The following is a 14,701-nucleotide window of genomic DNA, read 5'->3' as shown; positions in this document are numbered from 1 at the left end:
GAGAGTGTGTAGGGGGAGGGAATGGAGAGAGAGAGTGTGTAGGGGGAGGGAATGGAGAGAGAGAGAGTGTAGGGGGAGGGAATGGAGAGAGAGAGTGTAGGGGGAGGGAATGGAGAGAGAGAGAGAGTGTAGGGGGAGGGAATGGAGAGAGAGAGAGAGTGTAGGGGGAGGGAATGGAGAGAGAGAGAGTGTGTAGGGGGAGGGAATGGAGAGAGAGAGTGTGTAGGGGGAGGGAATGGAGAGAGAGAGAGTGTAGGGGGAGGGAATGGAGAGAGAGAGTGTAGGGGGAGGGAATGGAGAGAGAGAGAGAGTGTAGGGGGAGGGAATGGAGAGAGAGAGAGAGTGTAGGGGGAGGGAATGGAGAGAGAGAGAGAGTGTAGGGGGAGGGAATGGAGAGAGAGAGTGTAGGGGGAGGGAATGGAGAGAGAGAGAGTGTAGGGGAGGAAATGGAGAGAGAGAGAGTGTAGGGGAGGAAATGGAGAGAGAGAGAGAGAGTGTAGGGGGAGGGAATGGAGAGAGAGAGAGTGTCGGGGGAGGGAATGGAGAGAGAGTGTCGGGGGAGGGAATGGAGAGAGAGAGAGAGTGTCGGGGAGGGAATGGAGAGAGAGAGTGTAGGGGGAGGGAATGGAGAGAGAGAGTGTGTAGGGGGAGGGAATGGAGAGAGAGAGAGTGTAGGGGGAGGGAATGGAGAGAGAGAGAGTGTAGGGGGAGGGAATGGAGAGAGAGAGTGTAGGGGGAGGGAATGGAGAGAGAGAGAGAGTGTCGGGGGAGGGAATGGAGAGAGAGAGAGAGTGTAGGGGGAGGGAATGGAGAGAGAGAGAGAGTGTAGGGGGAGGGAATGGAGAGAGAGAGAGAGAGTGTAGGGGGAGGGAATGGAGAGAGAGAGAGAGAGTGTAGGGGGAGGGAATGGAGAGAGAGAGAGAGAGTGTAGGGGGAGGGAATGGAGAGAGAGAGAGAGAGTGTAGGGGGAGGGAATGGAGAGAGAGAGAGTGTAGGGGGAGGGAATGGAGAGAGAGTGTAGGGGGAGGGAATGGAGAGAGAGAGTGTAGGGGGAGGGAATGGAGAGAGAGAGAGAGTGCAGGGGGAGGGAATGGAGAGAGAGAGAGAGTGTAGGGGGAGGGAATGGAGAGAGAGAGTAGGGGGAGGGAATGGAGAGAGAGAGTAGGGGGAGGGAATGGAGAGAGAGAGTAGGGGGAGGGAATGGAGAGAGAGAGTGTAGGGGGAGGGAATGGAGAGAGAGAGATTGTGTCGGGGGAGGGAATGGAGAGAGAGAGAGAGAGAGTGTAGGGGGAGGGAATGGAGAGAGAGAGTGTAGGGGGAGGGAATGGAGAGAGAGAGTGTAGGGGGAGGGAATGGAGAGAGAGAGTGTAGGGGGAGGGAATGGAGAGAGAGAGTGTAGGGGGAGGGAATGGAGAGAGAGAGAGTGTCGGGGGAGGGAATGGAGAGAGGGAGAGAGTGTCGGGGGAGGGAATGGAGAGAGGGAGAGAGTGTCGGGGGAGGGAATGGAGAGAGGGAGAGAGTGTCGGGGGAGGGAATGGAGAGAGGGAGAGAGTGTAGGGGGAGGGAATGCGGAGAGAGAGAGAGAGTGCAGGGAGAGGGAATGGAGAGAGAGTGTAGGGGGAGGGAATGGAGAGAGAGAGAGACAGTGTCGGGGGAGGGAATGGAGAGAGAGAGAGTGTAGGGGAGGGAATGAAGAGAGAGAGAGTGTGGGGGAGGGAATGGAGAGAGAGTGTAGGGGGAGGGAATGGAGAGAGAGAGACAGTGTCGGGGGAGGGAATGGAGAGAGAGAGAGTGTAGGGTGAGGGAATCGAGAGAGAGAGTGGAGGGGGAGGGAATGGAGAGAGAGAGTGTCGGGGGAGGGAATGGAGAGGGAGGGAATGGAGAGAGTGTGGGAGGAGGGAATGGAGAGAGAGAGAGAGAGAGAGTGTCGGGGTAGGGAATGGAGAGAGAGAGAGTGTAGGGGGAGGGAATGGAGAGAGAGAGTGTAGGGGGAGGGAATGGAGAGAGAGAGAGTGTAGGGGAGGAAATGGAGAGAGTGTAGGGGGAGGGAATGGAGAGAGAGAGAGTGTAGGGGGAGGGAATGGAGAGAGAGAGAGAGAGTGTCGGGGGAGGGAATGGAGAGAGAGAGAGTGTCGGGGGAGGGAATGGAGAGAGAGAGAGAGAGAGTGTCGGGGAGGGAATGGAGAGAGAGAGTGTCGGGGGAGGGAATGGAGAGAGAGAGAGTGTCGGGGAGGGAATGGAGAGAGAGAGAGAGAGAGTGTAGGGGGAGGGAATGGAGAGAGAGAGAGTGTAGGGAGAGGGAATGGAGAGAGAGAGTGTAGGGGGAGGGAATGAAGAGAGAGAGTGTAGGGGGAGGGAATGGAGAGAGAGAGAGTGGAGGGGGCGGTTATGGAGAGAGTGTCGGGGGAGGGAATGGAGAGAGAGAGAGTGTCGGGGGAGTGAATGGAGAGAGAGAGAGTGCATGGGGAGGGAATGGAGAGAGAGAGTGCATGGGGAGGGAATGGAGAGAGAGAGAGGGTGTAGGGGGAGGAAATGAAGACAGAGAGAGTGTAGGGGAGGGAATGAAGAGAGAGAGAGTGTAGGGGAGGGAATGGAGAGAGAGAGTGTAGGGGGACGGAATGGAGAGAGGGAGAGAGTGTCGGGGGAGGGAATGGAGAGGGAGGGAATGGAGAGAGTGTAGGAGGAGGGAATGGAGAGAGAGAGAGTGTAGGGGGAGGGAATGGAGAGAGAGAGAGTGCATGGGGAGGGAATGGAGAGAGAGAGTGCATGGGGAGGGAATGGAGAGAGAGAGAGGGTGTAGGGGGAGGAAATGAAGACAGAGAGAGTGTAGGGGAGGGAATGAAGAGAGAGAGAGTGTAGGGGAGGGAATGGAGAGAGAGAGTGTAGGGGGACGGAATGGAGAGAGGGAGAGAGTGTCGGGGGAGGGAATGGAGAGGGAGGGAATGGAGAGAGTGTAGGAGGAGGGAATGGAGAGAGAGAGAGTGTAGGGGGAGGGAATGGAGAGAGAGAGTGTAGGGGGAGGGAATGGAGAGAGAGAGTGTAGGGGAGGAAATGGAGAGAGAGAGAGTGTAGGGGGAGGGAATGGAGAGAGAGAGAGTGTAGGGGGAGGGAATGGAGAGAGAGAGAGAGTGTAGGGGGAGGGAATGGAGAGAGAGAGAGTGTCGGGGGAGGGAATGGAGAGAGAGAGTGTAGGGGGAGGGAATGGTGAGAGAGAGAGAGTGTCGGGGAGGAAATGGAGAGAGAGAGTGTGTCGGGGGAGGGAATGGAGAGAGAGAGTGTGTCGGGGGAGGGAATGGAGAGAGAGAGTGTAGGGGGAGGGAATGGAGAGAGAGAGTGTAGGGGGAGGTAATGGAGAGAGTGTAGGGGGAGGGAATGGAGAGAGAGAGAGTGTAGGGGGAGGGAATGGAGAGAGAGAGCGCAGGGGAAGGGAATGGAGAGAGTGTAGGGGGAGGGAATGGAGAGAGAGTGTAGGGGGAGGGAATGGAGAGAGAGAGAGTGTAGGGGGAGAGAATGGAGAGAGAGTGCAGGGGGAGGGAATGGAGAGAGAGAGTGTAGGGGAGGGAATGGAGAGAGAGAGATTGTAGGGGGAGGGAATGGAGAGAGAGAGAGAGTGTAGGGGGAGGGAATGGAGAGAGAGTGTAGGGGGAGGGAATGGAGAGAGAGAGTAGGGGGAGGGAATGGAGAGAGAGAGTGTAGGGGGAGGGAATGGAGAGAGAGAGATTGTGTCGGGGGAGGGAATGGAGAGAGAGAGAGAGTGTAGGGGGAGGGAATGGAGAGAGAGAGTGTAGGGGGAGGGAATGGAGAGAGAGAGAGTGTCAGGGGAGGGAATGGAGAGAGGGAGAGAGTGTCGGGGGAGGGAATGGAGAGAGGGAGAGAGTGTCGGGGGAGGGAATGGAGAGAGGGAGAGAGTGTCGGGGGAGGGAATGGGGAGAGAGAGAGAGTGCAGGGAGAGGGAATGGAGAGGGAGGGAATGGAGAGAGAGAGAGTGTAGGAGGAGGGAATGGAAAGAGAGAGAGAGTGTCGGGGTAGGGAATGGAGAGAGAGTGTCGGGGGAGCGAATGGAGAGAGAGAGTGTAGGGGGAGGGAATGGAGAGAGAGTGCAGGGGGCGGTTATGGAGAGAGAGAGTGTCGGGGGTGGGAATGGAGAGAGAGTGTCGGGGGAGTGAATGGAGAGAGAGAGAGTGCATGGGGAGGGAATGGAGAGAGAGAGTGCATGGGGAGGGAATGGAGAGAGAGAGAGGGTGTAGGGGGAGGGAATGAAGACAGAGAGAGTGTAGGGGAGGGAATGGAGAGAGAGTGAGAGTGTCGGGGAGGGAATGGAGAGAGAGAGAGTGTCGGGGGAGGGAATGGAGAGAGAGAGTGTAGGGGGAGGGAATGGAGAGAGGGAGAGAGTTTCGGGGGAGGGAATGGAGAGGGAGGGAATGGAGAGAGTGTAGGAGGAGGGAATGGAGAGAGAGAGAGAGAGAGAGTGTCGGGGTAGGGAATGGAGAGAGAGAGAGTGTAGGGGGAGGGAATGGAGAGAGAGAGAGTGTAGGGGGAGGGAATGGAGAGAGAGAGAGTGTAGGGGAGGAAATGGAGAGAGAGAGAGTGTAGGGGAGGAAATGGAGAGAGAGAGAGAGAGTGTAGGGGGAGGGAATGGAGAGAGAGAGAGTGTCGGGGGAGGGAATGGAGAGAGAGAGAGAGTGTCGGGGGAGGGAATGGAGAGAGAGAGAGAGTGTCGGGGAGGGAATGGAGAGAGAGAGTGTCGGGGGAGGGAATGGAGAGAGAGAGAGAGTGTAGGGGGAGGGAATGGAGAGAGAGAGAGTGTCGGGGAGGGAAGGGAGAGAGAGAGAGAGAGTGTAGGGGGAGGGAACGGAGAGAGAGAGAGAGTGTGGGGAGAGGGAATGGAGAGAGAGAGTGTAGGGGGAGGGAATGGAGAGAGAGAGTGTGTAGGGGGAGGGAATGGAGAGAGAGAGAGTGGAGGGGGCGGTTCTGGAGAGAGAGAGTGTCGGGGGAGGGAATGGAGAGAGTGTCGGTGGAGGGAATGGAGAGAGAGAGTTAGTGGGAGGGAATGGAGAGAGGGAGAGTGTGTCGGGGGAGGGAATGGAGAGAGGGAGAGAGTATCGGGGGAGGGAATGGAGAGAGGGAGAGAGTGTCGGGGGAGGGAATGGGGACAGAGCGAGAGTGTAGGAAGAGGGAATGGAGAGGGAGGGAATGGAGAGAGAGATAGAGAGTGTAGGAGGAGGGAATGGAGAGAGAGAGTGCAGGGAGAGGGAATGGAGAGAGAGTGTCGGGGGAGGGAATGGAGAGTGAGAGAGTGTCGGGGGAGGGAATGGAGAGAGAGAGTGTCGGGCGAGGGAATGAAGAGAGAGAGAGTGCAGGGGGAGGGAAGGAAGAGAGAGAGAGTGTCGGGGGAGGGAACGGAGAGAGAGAGAGAGTGTCGGGGGAGGGAATGGAGAGAGAGAGAGAGTGTCGGGGGAGGGAATGGAGAGAGAGAGAGTGTGGGGTGAGGGAATGGAGAGAGAGAGAGTGTGGGGTGAGGGAATGGAGAGAGAGAGAGTGTAGGGGGAGGGAACGGAGAGAGAGAGAGTGTCGGGGGAGGGAACGGAGCGAGAGAGAGTGTCGGGGGAGGGAACGGAGCGAGAGAGAGTGTCGGGGGAGGGAAGGAAAAGAGAGAGTGTAGGGGGAGGGAAGGAAGAGAGAGAGTGTAGGGGGCGGGAACGGAGAGAGAGAGAGAGTGTAGGGGGAGGGAACGGAGAGAGAGAGAGTGTCGGGGGAGGGAACGGAGCGAGAGAGAGTGTCGGGGGAGGGAACGGAGCGAGAGAGAGTGTCGGGGGAGGGAACGGAGAGAGAGAGTGTCGGGGGAGGGAACGGAGAGAGAAAGAGAGTGTCGGGGGAGGGAACGGAGAGAGAGAGAGTGCAGGGGGAGGGAATGGAGAGAGAGAGAGTGTCGGGGGAGGGAATGGAGAGAGAGAGAGAGAGTGTCGGGGGAGGGAACGGATGGAGAGAGAGAGCGAGAGAGTGTCGGGGGAGGGAACGGAGAGAGAGAGAGTGCAGGGGGAGGGAATGGAGAGAGAGAGAGTGTCGGGGGAGGGAATGGAGAGAGAGAGAGAGCGTGTAGGGAGAGGGAATGGAGAGAGAGAGAGTGTCGGGGGAGGGAATGGAGAGAGAGAGAGTGTAGGGGGAGGGAATGGAGAGAGAGAGTGTAGGGGGCGGGAATGGAGAGAGAGAGTGTCGGGGGCGGGAATGGAGAGAGAGAGTGTCGGGGGAGGGAATGGAGAGAGAGAGAGTGTCGGGGGAGCGAATGGAGAGAGAGACAGTGTCGGGGGAGTGAATGGAGAGAGAGAGAGTGTAGGGGGAGGGAATGAAGAGAGAGAGAGTGTAGGGGAGGGAATGGAGAGAGAGAGAGAGAGTGTCGGGGGAGGGAATGGAGAGAGAGAGAGAGTGTTGGGGGAGGGAATGGAGAGAGAGAGAGTGTTGGGGGAGGGAATGGAGAGAGAGAGAGTGTGTAGGGGGAGGGAATGAAGAGAGAGAGAGAGTGTCGGGGGAGGGAATGGAGAGAGAGAGTGTAGGGGGAGGGAATGGAGAGAGAGAGTGTAGGGGGAGGTAATGGAGAGAGTGTAGGGGGAGGGAATGGAGAGAGAGAGAGTGTAGGGGGAGGGAATGGAGAGAGAGAGCGCAGGGGAAGGGAATGGAGAGAGTGTAGGGGGAGGGAATGGAGAGAGAGTGTAGGGGGAGGGAATGGAGAGAGAGAGAGTGTAGGGGGAGAGAATGGAGAGAGAGTGCAGGGGGAGGGAATGGAGAGAGAGAGTGTAGGGGAGGGAATGGAGAGAGAGAGATTGTAGGGGGAGGGAATGGAGAGAGAGAGAGAGTGTAGGGGGAGGGAATGGAGAGAGAGTGTAGGGGGAGGGAATGGAGAGAGAGAGTAGGGGGAGGGAATGGAGAGAGAGAGTGTAGGGGGAGGGAATGGAGAGAGAGAGATTGTGTCGGGGGAGGGAATGGAGAGAGAGAGAGAGTGTAGGGGGAGGGAATGGAGAGAGAGAGTGTCAGGGGAGGGAATGGAGAGAGAGAGAGTGTCAGGGGAGGGAATGGAGAGAGGGAGAGAGTGTCGGGGGAGGGAATGGAGAGAGGGAGAGAGTGTCGGGGGAGGGAATGGAGAGAGGGAGAGAGTGTCGGGGGAGGGAATGGGGAGAGAGAGAGAGTGCAGGGAGAGGGAATGGAGAGGGAGGGAATGGAGAGAGAGAGAGTGTAGGAGGAGGGAATGGAAAGAGAGAGAGAGTGTCGGGGTAGGGAATGGAGAGAGAGTGTCGGGGGAGCGAATGGAGAGAGAGAGTGTAGGGGGAGGGAATGGAGAGAGAGTGCAGGGGGCGGTTATGGAGAGAGAGAGTGTCGGGGGTGGGAATGGAGAGAGAGTGTCGGGGGAGTGAATGGAGAGAGAGAGAGTGCATGGGGAGGGAATGGAGAGAGAGAGTGCATGGGGAGGGAATGGAGAGAGAGAGAGGGTATAGGGGGAGGGAATGAAGACAGAGAGAGTGTAGGGGAGGGAATGGAGAGAGAGTGAGAGTGTCGGGGAGGGAATGGAGAGAGAGAGAGTGTCGGGGGAGGGAATGGAGAGAGAGAGTGTAGGGGGAGGGAATGGAGAGAGGGAGAGAGTGTCGGGGGAGGGAATGGAGAGGGAGGGAATGGAGAGAGTGTAGGAGGAGGGAATGGAGAGAGAGAGAGAGAGAGAGTGTCGGGGTAGGGAATGGAGAGAGAGTGTAGGGGGAGGGAATGGAGAGAGAGAGAGTGTAGGGGGAGGGAATGGAGAGAGAGAGAGTGTAGGGGAGGAAATGGAGAGAGAGAGAGTGTAGGGGAGGAAATGGAGAGAGAGAGAGAGAGTGTAGGGGGAGGGAATGGAGAGAGAGAGAGTGTCGGGGGAGGGAATGGAGAGAGAGAGTGTCGGGGGAGGGAATGGAGAGAGAGAGAGAGTGTCGGGGAGGGAATGGAGAGAGAGAGTGTCGGGGGAGGGAATGGAGAGAGAGAGAGAGTGTAGGGGGAGGGAATGGAGAGAGAGAGAGAGTGTCGGGGAGGGAAGGGAGAGAGAGAGAGAGTGTAGGGGGAGGGAACGGAGAGAGAGAGAGAGTGTGGGGAGAGGGAATGGAGAGAGAGAGTGTAGGGGGAGGGAATGGAGAGAGAGAGTGTGTAGGGGGAGGGAATGGAGAGAGAGAGAGTGGAGGGGGCGGTTCTGGAGAGAGAGAGTGTCGGGGGAGGGAATGGAGAGAGTGTCGGTGGAGGGAATGGAGAGAGAGAGTTAGTGGGAGGGAATGGAGAGAGGGAGAGTGTGTCGGGGGAGGGAATGGAGAGAGGGAGAGAGTATCGGGGGAGGGAATGGAGAGAGGGAGAGAGTGTCGGGGGAGGGAATGGGGACAGAGCGAGAGTGTAGGAAGAGGGAATGGAGAGGGAGGGAATGGAGAGAGAGATAGAGAGTGTAGGAGGAGGGAATGGAGAGAGAGAGTGCAGGGGGAGGGAATGGAGAGAGAGAGTGTCGGGGGAGGGAATGGAGAGTGAGAGAGTGTCGGGGGAGGGAATGGAGAGAGAGAGTGTCGGGCGAGGGAATGAAGAGAGAGAGAGTGTAGGGGGAGGGAAGGAAGAGAGAGAGAGTGTCGGGGGAGGGAACGGAGAGAGAGAGAGAGTGTCGGGGGAGGGAATGGAGAGAGAGAGAGAGTGTCGGGGGAGGGAATGGAGAGAGAGAGAGTGTGGGGTGAGGGAATGGAGAGAGAGAGAGTGTGGGGTGAGGGAATGGAGAGAGAGAGAGTGTAGGGGGAGGGAACGGAGAGAGAGAGAGTGTCGGGGGAGGGAACGGAGCGAGAGAGAGTGTCGGGGGAGGGAACGGAGCGAGAGAGAGTGTCGGGGGAGGGAAGGAAAAGAGAGAGTGTAGGGGGAGGGAAGGAAGAGAGAGAGTGTAGGGGGAGGGAATGGAGAGAGAGTGAGAGTGTAGGGGGCGGGAACGGAGAGAGAGAGAGAGTGTAGGGGGAGGGAACGGAGAGAGAGAGAGTGTCGGGGGAGGGAACGGAGCGAGAGAGAGTGTCGGGGGAGGGAACGGAGCGAGAGAGAGTGTCGGGGGAGGGAACGGAACGAGAGAGAGTGTCGGGGGAGGGAACGGAGAGAGAGAGTGTCGGGGGAGGGAACGGAGAGAGAAAGAGAGTGTCGGGGGAGGGAACGGAGAGAGAGAGAGTGCAGGGGGAGGGAATGGAGAGAGAGAGAGTGTCGGGGGAGGGAATGGAGAGAGAGAGAGAGAGTGTCGGGGGAGGGAACGGATGGAGAGAGAGAGCGAGAGAGTGTCGGGGGAGGGAACGGAGAGAGAGAGAGTGCAGGGGGAGGGAATGGAGAGAGAGAGAGTGTCGGGGGAGGGAATGGAGAGAGAGAGAGAGCGTGTAGGGAGAGGGAATGGAGAGAGAGAGAGTGTCGGGGGAGGGAATGGAGAGAGAGAGAGTGTAGGGGGAGGGAATGGAGAGAGAGAGTGTAGGGGGCGGGAATGGAGAGAGAGAGTGTCGGGGGCGGGAATGGAGAGAGAGAGTGTCGGGGGAGGGAATGGAGAGAGAGAGAGTGTCGGGGGAGCGAATGGAGAGAGAGACAGTGTCGGGGGAGTGAATGGAGAGAGAGAGAGTGTAGGGGGAGGGAATGAAGAGAGAGAGAGTGTAGGGGAGGGAATGGAGAGAGAGAGAGAGAGTGTCGGGGGAGGGAATGGAGAGAGAGAGAGAGTGTTGGGGGAGGGAATGGAGAGAGAGAGAGTGTTGGGGGAGGGAATGGAGAGAGAGAGAGTGTGTAGGGGGAGGGAATGAAGAGAGAGAGAGAGTGTAGGGGGAGGGAATGGAGAGAGAGAGAGAGTGTAGGGGGAGGGAATGAAGAGAGAGAGAGAGTGTAGGGGGAGGGAATGGAGAGAGAGAGAGAGTGTAGGGGGAAGGAATGGAGAGAGGGAGTGTAGGGGGAGGGAATGGAGAGAGGGAGAGAGAGAGTGTAGGAGGAGGGAATGGAGAGAGAGAGAGAGAGAGTGTAGGGGGAGGGAATGGAGAGAGAGAGAGTGTAGGAGGAGGGAATGGAGAGAGAGAGAGAGTGTGTCGGGGGAGGGAATGGAGAGAGAGAGAGAGTGTGTCGGGGGAGGGAATGGAGAGAGAGAGTGTAGGGGGAGGGAATGGAGAGAGAGAGTGTCGGGGGAGGGAATGGAGAGAGAGAGTGTAGGGGGAGGGAATGGAGAGAGAGAGAGTGTAGGGGGAGGGAATAGAGAGAGAGAGTGTCGGGGGAGGGAATGGAGAGAGAGAGGGTGTCAGGGGAGGGAAGGGAGAGAGAGAGTGTCGGGGGAGGGAATGGAGATAGAGAGAGTGTAGGGGGAGGGAATGAAGAGAGAGAGAGTGTAGGGGGATGGAAGGAAGAGAGAGTGCAGGGGGAGGGAATGGAGAGAGAGTGAGAGTGTATGTGGAGGGAACGGAGAGAGAGAGAGAGTGTAGGGGGAGGGAACGGAGAGAGAGAGAGAGAGTGTCGGGGGAGGGAACGGAGAGAGAGAGAGTGTCGGGGGATGGAACGGAGAGAGAGAGAGTGTCGGGGGAGGGAACGGAGAGAGAGAGAGAGTGTCGGGGGAGGGAACGGAGTGAGAGCGAGTGTCGGAGGAGGGAACAGAGAGAGAGATAGAGTGTCGGGGGAGGGAACGGAGAGAGACAGTGTGTCGGGGGAGGGAACGGAGAGAGTGTCGGGGGAGGAGAGAGAGAGAGAGACAGAGTGTCGGGAGAGGGAACGGAGAGAGAGTGTGTGTCGGGGGAGGGAACGGAGAGAGAGAGTGTGTCGGGGGAGGGAACGGAGAGAGAGAGTGTGTCGGGGGAGGGAACGGAGAGAGAGAGTGTGTCGGGGGAGGGAACGGAGAGAGTGTGGCGTGGGAGGGAATGGAGAGAGTGAGTGTCGGGGGAGGGAACGGAGAGAGAGAGTGTGTCGGGGGAGGGAACGGAGAGAGAGAGAGTGTGTCGGGGGAGGGAACGGAGAGAGAGAGTGTGTCGGACAGAACGGAGAGAGAATGTCGGGGGAGGGAACGGAGAGAGAGAGTGTCGGGGGAGGGAACAATTTGCAGGGCTATGGGGAAAAAGCAGGGGAATGGGACTAACTGGATTGCTCATACAAAGAGCAGGCACGGGCTCGATGGGACGAATGGCCTGTTTCTGTGCTGTTACCATTCTGTGATTCTATGAGCTCAAACTCCGAGCCCCAGCAAGTCCCACAACTCTCTAGTCACAGAATGGAACATGGTACCAACTGAGCTCTGCACAGGTCAGTCAGCATCTGAGGATCAATGGTTTGGGTGGGATCCTGAGTCAGTTCTGCTGTGTATTGTCAGCAATTTGTTTTATTCAAAGTACAGAGGCCATTTTGTCAACATTTCTTAAATTTAAAACTGAGAAACAGTGTACACACACACATAAGGAATTTAAGGTGAAATATTAGTGAGCATTCCTGACACATTGTGTCCAGGACTATCTGGAAAAAATATACAGCTGGATACCCAGACAAGAATAATCTCCACCGTGTGGAACAAGAGGAGAGGGAGGCATTTCAATGTGTTTGCTTGGGCAGGTGAGTGGTTTCACTGCATCAAATAATCACCCTGTTTAAGAGTCTCCAAACCAATCTCAGAAATCCATAAGACCATGAGAGATAGGAGATGGAGTCGGCCATTCAGCCCCTCGAGCCTACTCCGCCATTTAATGAGATCATGGCTGATCTGATTTTTACCTCAACTCCACTTTCCCGCCCTTTCCCCATATCCTTTGACTCCCTTGCTAATCAAAAGTTTGTCTAACTCAGCCTTGAATGTATTCAATGACTCAGCCTCCACAGCTTTATGGGGTAAAGAGTTTCAAAGATTCACGACCCTCTGAGAGAAGAAATCCCTGGTGCAAGGGTCAAGGATGTCTCGGAGCGGCTGCAGGACATTCTGGAGGGGGAGGGTGAACAGCCAGTTGTCGTGGTGCATATAGGCACCAACGATATAGGTAAAAAACAGGATGAGGTCCTACAAGCTGAATTTAGGGAGTTAGGAGTTAAACTAAAGAGTAGGACCTCAAAGGTAGTAATCTCAGGATTGCTACCAGTGCCACGGGTTAGTCAGAGTAGGAATGACAGGATAGCTAAGATGAATACGTGGCTTGAGAGATGGTGCAAGCTGGAGGGATTCAAATTCCTGGGCCATTGGAACCGGTTCTGGGGGAGGTGGGACCAGTACAAATTGGACAGTCTGCATCTGGGCAGGACTGGAACCAATGTCCTAGGGGGAGTGTTTGCCAGTGCTGTTGGGGAGGGTTTAAACGAATGTGGCAGGGGGATGGGAACCGATGCAGGAAGTCAGTGGGAAATAAAGTGGTGACAGAAACAAAAGGCAGTAAGGGAGAGTGTACAGAACATGACCGGACAGATGGTCTGAGAAAGCAGGGCAAAGACCAAGGGAAGTCTAGATTAAACTGCATTTATTTCAATGCAAGAAGTCTGATGGGCAAGGCAGATGAACTCAGGGCATGGATGGGTACATGGGACTGGGATGTTATAGCTATTACTGAAACATGGCTAAGGGAGGGGCAGGACTGGCAGCTCAATGTTCCAGGGTACAGATGCTATAGGAAAGATAGAGCAGGAGGTAAGAGAGGAGGGGGAGTTGCGTTCTTGATTAGGGAGAACATCACGGCAGTAGTGAGAGGGGATATATCCGAGGGTTCGCCCACTGAGTCCATATGGGTAGAACTGAAAAATAAGAAGGGAGAGATCACTTTGATAGGATTGTACTACAGACCCCCAAATAGTCAACGGGAAATTGAGGAGCAAATATGTAAGGAGATTACAGACAGCTGCAAGAAAAATAGGGTGGTAATAGTAGGGGACTTTAACTTTCCCAACATTGACTGGGACAGCCATAGCATTAGGGGCTTGGATGGAGAGAAATTTGTTGAGTGTATTCAGGAGGAATTTCTCATTCAGTATGTGGATGGCCCGACTAGAGAGGGGGCAAAACTTGACCTCCTCTTGGGAAATAAGGAAGGGCAGGTGACAGAAGTGTTAGTGAGGGATCACTTTGGGACCAGTGATCATAATTCCATTAGTTTTAAGATAGCTATGGAGAAGGATAGGTCTGGCCCAAAAGTTAAAATTCTAAATTGGGGAAAGGCCAATTTTGATGGTATTAGACAGGAACTTTCAGAAGTTGATTGGGAGAGTCTGTTGGCAGGCAAAGGGACGTCTGGTAAGTGGGAGGCTTTCAAAAGTGTGTTAACCAGGGTTCAGGGTAAGCACATTCCTTATAAAGTGAAGGGCAAGGCTGGTAGAAGTAGGGAACCTTGGATGACTCGGGAGATTGAGGCACTAGTCAAAAATAAGAAGGAGGCATATGACATGCATAGGCAGCTGGGATCAAGTGGATCCCTTGAAGAGTATAGAGATTGCCGGAGTAGAGTTAAGAGAGAAATCAGGAGGGCAAAAAGGGGATATGAGATTGCTTTGGCAGATCAGGCAAAGGTGAATCCAAAGAGCTTCTACAAATACATAAAGGGCAAAAGGGTAACTAGGGAGAGAGTAGGGCCTCTTAAGGATCAACAAGGTCATCTATGTGCGGAACCACAAGAGATGGGTGAGATCCTGAATGAATATTTCACATCGGTATTTACGGTTGAGAAAGGCATGGATGTTAGGGAACTTGGGGAAATAAATAGTGATGTCTTGAGGAGTGTACATATTACAGAGAGGGAGGTGCTGGAAGTCTTAACGCGCATCAAGGTAGATAAATCTCCGGGACCTGATGAAATGTATCCCAGGACGTTATGGGAGGTTAGGGAGGAAATTGCGGGTCCCCTAGCAGAGATATTTGAATCATCCACCGCTACAGGTGAGGTGCCTGAAGATTGGAGGGTAGCAAATGTTGTGCCTTTGTTTAAGAAGGGCGGCAGGGAAAAGCCTGGGAACTACAGACCAGTGAGCCTGACATCTGTAGTGGGTAAGTTGTTAGAGGGTATTCTGAGGGACAGGATCTACAGGCATTTGGAGAGGCAGGGACTAATTAGGAACAGTCAGCATGGTTTTGTGAGAGGAAAATCATGTCTCACGAATTTGATTGAGTTTTTTGAAGGGGTAACCAAGAAGATAGATGAGGGCTGTGCAGTCGACGTGGTCTACATGGACTTCAGCAAAGCATTTGACAAGGTACCGCATGGTAGGTTGTTACATAAGGTTAAATCTCATGGGATCCAAGGTGAGGTAGCCAATTGGATACAAAATTGGCTTGACGACAGAAGACAGAGGGTGGTTGTCGAGGGTTGTTTTTCAAACTGGATGCCTATGTCCAGCGGTGTGCCTCAGGGATCGGTGCTGGGTCCGCTGTTATTTGTTATTTATATTAATGATTTGGATGAGAATTTAGGAGGCATGGTTAGTAAGTTTGCAGATGACACCAAGATTGGTGGCATTGTGGACAGTGAAGAAGGTTATCTAGGATTGCAACGGGATCTTGATAAATTGGGCCAGTGGGCCGATGAATGGCAGATGGAGTTTAATTTAGATAAATGTGAGGTGATGCATTTTGGTAGATCGAATCGGGCCAGGACCTACTCCGTTAATGGTAGGGTGTTGGGGAGAGTTATAGAACAAAGAGATCTAGGAGTACAGATTCATAGCTCCTTGAAAGTGGAGTCACAGGTGGATAGGGTGGTGAAGAAGGCAT

Source organism: Heptranchias perlo, unplaced genomic scaffold, assembly GCF_035084215.1.
Source record: "Heptranchias perlo isolate sHepPer1 unplaced genomic scaffold, sHepPer1.hap1 HAP1_SCAFFOLD_301, whole genome shotgun sequence".
NCBI classification, from domain to species: domain Eukaryota; kingdom Metazoa; phylum Chordata; class Chondrichthyes; order Hexanchiformes; family Hexanchidae; genus Heptranchias; species Heptranchias perlo.
Note: the sequence above shows the minus strand (reverse complement) of the source record.